General features: G+C 45.0%; 1 long non-coding RNA gene across 1 annotated transcript; it reads left to right on the forward strand.

Moving 5' to 3' along the window:
• The first annotated feature begins 386 nt into the window (after positions 1-386).
• LOC113616801 (uncharacterized) lies at positions 387-4,197 on the forward strand. Its single transcript, XR_003431417.1, has 2 exons — positions 387-1,239; positions 2,557-4,197. It is a non-coding gene; the product is annotated as an uncharacterized LOC113616801 (long non-coding RNA).
• Positions 4,198-4,571: the final 374 nt, after the last annotated feature.

Below are 4,571 nucleotides of genomic sequence, written 5' to 3' on the forward strand. Positions count from 1 at the left end.
GTTGACAGAGGAGTATTTCACCGCCGACCACCCGTTCATTTTCTTCATCCGGCACAATCCCTCCACTAGCATCCTGTTCCTCGGCAGACTTTCCTCCCCATAGAGACTAGAAATACAAGGTCAGGCTTGGAGCATTTTACCTGCCCTTTCAATGGTGACCATTTTCATAGATCTTTACCAGTATAACTACTATCCAAAAATGAATCTTTAATCTCCTTTGTAAGCTCAGTCCTGTTGGCTGGTTACACCCATTAACTTGGCATGGGTATCTGTTCTTCTTTGTTTTTTTTTTCTGTGGTACGCGGGCCTCTCGCTGTTGTGGCCTCTCCCGTTGAGGAGCACAGGCTCTGGACGCGCAGGCTCAGCGGCCATGGCTCACGGGCCCAGCCGCTCTGCGGAATGTGGGATCCTCCCGGACCGGGGCACAAACCTGTGTCCCCTGCATCGGCAGGTGGACTCTCAACCACTGCGCCACCAGGGAAGCCCAATCCCTCCTTTTTTAAAGCTTAATTTAACGAACACTTTGAATGTTGACTTTGGCCCAGATGCTGGGGATGTAAAAATGAAAATAAATAAATAAATAAAAGAAACTTGCCCCAGTATGATCTGACATTACGAGTGGGAATGACTCCTGCTTCTAACACTCCTTCCGTAGGGGCTGTGAGAACCCTCCTTACTCTGTGTCCTGTGGGGATCAAGGTAGGACCCACCTCCCACGGGTCCTGTAGAGAAGATTAACTAGCTCTATGCATCTCTGGCCCTGAGGGCAATGCCTGGGACAGGATAGGGCCCGGTGAGTCTCAGCCCAGACACCCTGCCTTCCACGAGGGTCCTCACTGCCACCCCAGTCCCACACGAATGCCTTTTCCTCCCAATCCCGCTGTATTCCTCTACACATGCCGTGGCACAGTTGTAATCATTCTGTCCCGAAAAGCTTTCTTCCTAAAGCCAGGTGCAGGGACTCTCTCACCGTCCCCAACCTGCCCGTTTATTTTATAGACATTTCTCTATTTCATGAACTATTTAATGTGGTTCTTCTGTTCATCCCTAACTTCTTTTTAAAAGGATTACAATTTGCCTCTTGCAGAGACAACGGCCCAAACTCCAACTTGTTAATACTTTCAAACACCCTGTGAAAATGCAGGGATCAGGGTTTCATGGCAGCGGCCAACGTATGTTAATTTGGCTTCCAGGCATAGCGACCATAACACAGTTTGAGAAGGTGGCCCTCAGCTCATGGTGTGTTCCTCTGTGTATTATCCCAGGATGCGTGGTTTAATATTACTTAGACCTATTCTCTTTCTTTTTTAAAAAAAAGACAAAATGTAGAGGTATTGCCTGCCAAGTCAGTTGATTTATTGACAAAACGGGTCCTCAGTAATGCTATATACTTCAAAGGAAAGCAGTTCAAGCAGTTTGATAGAAAGTATATTGGGGAACAGCTTTTTAAGTTAGCAAGACAAGGCTATGCCTACCTGTGCAGGAACTGTGTTGAGACATTGGGATCCTGTTACGGGCTGAATGGTGTCCCTTCCAATCCTGTGGGGATCAAGGTAGGTGCGCTGGTTTCTGATTGCGGTGGCTTCCCTTGTTGCGGAGCACGGGCTGTAGGCGCGTGGGCTCAGTAGTTGTGGCCCATGGGGTTAGTTGCTCTGCGGCATGTGGGATCTCCCCAGACCAGGGCTCGAACCTGTGTCTCCTGCGTTGGCAGGCGGATTATTAACCACTGCACCACCAGGGAAGCACCCACATTTCTCTTTTAACTATAGTAAATACAGCACCTGGTATACAAAAATTACTTTTTAAGTTTAAAATGTTTCCATGCTCATGGACTATCATAAATTTTGTTTATGTTTAGAGACTGAATCTCTAAAATAAAAGAGCTTGTTATCTAGAGTGCACTCCAACATGGAGATAATGTGCTCCTAATAATCCCATTGAACATACTTACAAAACACCACTGTGAGACCTCAACCCCACCAAGCTTCAAGTTGATCAAAAGTATAATAATTCACTTATTTAATTTCTTAAACTGAATCAGAAAACAAGCGAATTCAAAATTACTTTTGAAGAGAGGAAAAAAAATCAAGATTTTTGTGGATGTTCTGGGTGTCCAATAATCAGCAATTTGAAGGTGGGGACAAGTCTGAGAGGAGCTCACGTCCACTTTCAGGCTGTGTGAGCAGGACGAATAATTTGGTCATGAGGAAACACCTTAGAGGACCGACACTCCGCTTATGCTTGTAGGGCGAGCCAGCCAGGAGGACTTGGAGGGAAGCAGTGTTGGTGGCATCCATATATTCCCCTGAGGGGAGGGGGTGAAGAGGTGGTGCCTCTAGGACTTCAGGTTGGAAGAAAGGGGTGCACGCTGTGTGTTCACGGGGTGACGCTCTCCTTGTGGCCCTAGACTGGTCCGCTGACGAGGGACGGGGTGGGTGTGCTCACTCTCACATGTGTCCTATTTAGAATCAGATTCACCTTCAACGACTATGTCCTTATAGCACCTTCTATCGTTAATTCACCTTGTTTTGAGCATCTGATTTTTGCTTTTTCCAGTTCCTTTTCTAGAAGTCTATTTTGCTCTGGGGAGCACAGCCGGGGGTGCTCAGCTTTTCACATGGTGACCTGGTGTTTCAGACGACCCGGACTCAAGGCTGGCAGTTCTTCAAGACGAGTCTAGGTCTTCATACTCTTATAAGAATGCTAAATTCATTAGTTTGTACCATCACTGAATGCAACAAGTGCGTGGCAAGCTTGTCTCCCCTGTAACCTGTTTTATCCGACTAGAAACTTCTGAACAAAATCAAGAGGACTGTAAAATTCCAGCTACTACTGCACAGCACTCCCAACCCTGGGGGACACTCAGGGGACAGGGTCTGTCCTCACGTCTTCAGGCCACCCTGCCAGGGCTGGCCAAGCCCCTTAAGGACCAGCCTTCGCCCCGATTCCTGCACGCTGTTGTCATGGCTGCATCTGCCACACAGCATTCCGGCTGGGGACCAGCCTCCTGTATGTCACAGGAGGTCGTGGAGAGGACGTGACCACTGGTTGACCATCGAGCTGGACCCGGGCAATGGGAGGCTCCTCGCTCCCTCCCGTCCTTGGGATGTACGTCTGCCCACAGTTCCTGCACTAGGAGCCTCTTCAAGGACTTCTCAACTTGACTTTGCAACTATAATTACAACAACTTACCAGGCATTTTGAGCTGTGTTAATCTGGCAGATGACTTGACATTACTTCTTTTGCTTTATTGTGAAATACAATGCACAGGTCATAAGGTTAATTGAACAGTTGATTATAAAGCATGCACCGTGGGACCCAGGTCAGGAAAGCAAGTCTGCCGTGCACAGGAAGCTGCCTCTGCTCCATGTGACTCCCCCTGGTCACAGCCCCTTCCTCTTGTCTCCCCACAGGTAACAACTCTTCTAACTTTGCGAAAATTTCCTTGCTTTTCTCTGTGGTTTTACCCTTCTGCTATAATCCTAAGCAGTACAGTTTGCTTCAGGCTGATTTTGAGATTTCCATTAATGAACTAATGTTGAAACGTCGTCTTCTGAATCTGGCTTCTCTTGCTCAACTTACATTTTGTAGCTTCATCCATGCTGTGAATGCAGCAACAATGTGTCCATGTTCGTTACTATATAGTATTCCATTGGATGGATATATCACGATTTATGTCCCCATTCTGCTGTCGCTGATTTTGGGGCTCACCAAGAAAGATACCTCCAGCATTCCTATAGATGTCAGGATGTACAATGTGAATACAGTTCTCTAGGAGAAGGTTGCTGGGTCAACATTCTTAAATAACTGAACGTGAATAATGATCACCAAACTATTTTGCACAGTACTTTTCCCAGTTTGTAATCCCCCCAGGGGTGAGAGAAGCCCAGTGGGTCTACGTTCTTGGCAACACTTTGAATTGCAGAATTTTCAAAGTTTTTGGCAATGTGAGTGGGAGAGATCCCATTATGTTTCAAGCTTGTAAGTTTGTATTTAACACCTTTTTTGCATGTATAAGCCATTTCGATTTCCTCTTTTAAAGTGTTTATTCAAATTGTTTGCTTGGGGTTTTTTAATGTGTTTTAATGTGCTTTGTAAAAGTTATACACGAACACGATAACCGTCTGTCCATTGTGTGCCTTTCAGTTCTCTTTCGGTTGTGTGGTTTGTCTTTTTAACTGTCTTAATGTTGTCTTGATAATAAAGAGAAATGATTATTTTTAAAGTAGTAGATTTATTAGTCACTCCCTTTATAGTAAATGCTTTCTTTTTCTTCTTTAAAAACTTCTTCCCTACCCCAAACTCATGGAAAATTCTCCTACATTTTCTTCTAAAATTTATTTCATTTTATTTTTCATATTGCTGTCATAGATCTTAAATACCCTTGGCATTGATTTTTCGGTATAGTGTGAGGTAAGGAATATTTTCCTCCCTTTCTTTCTTTCCCTCTTTCTTTCTTCCTTTCTTTATCTTTCTTTCTTTCTTTCTTTTCTTTCTTTCTTGTTTTCAGTCTTTCTTTCTTTCTTTCTTTCTCTCCTTTCTTTCCTCCCTCCCTCCCTCCTTCCTTCTCT

The sequence above is a fragment of the Aethalodelphis obliquidens genome, unplaced genomic scaffold (genome assembly GCF_003676395.1).
Source record: "Aethalodelphis obliquidens isolate GAN/ISIS:26980383/991018 unplaced genomic scaffold, ASM367639v1 scaffold522, whole genome shotgun sequence".
NCBI classification, from domain to species: Eukaryota; Metazoa; Chordata; class Mammalia; order Artiodactyla; family Delphinidae; genus Aethalodelphis; species Aethalodelphis obliquidens.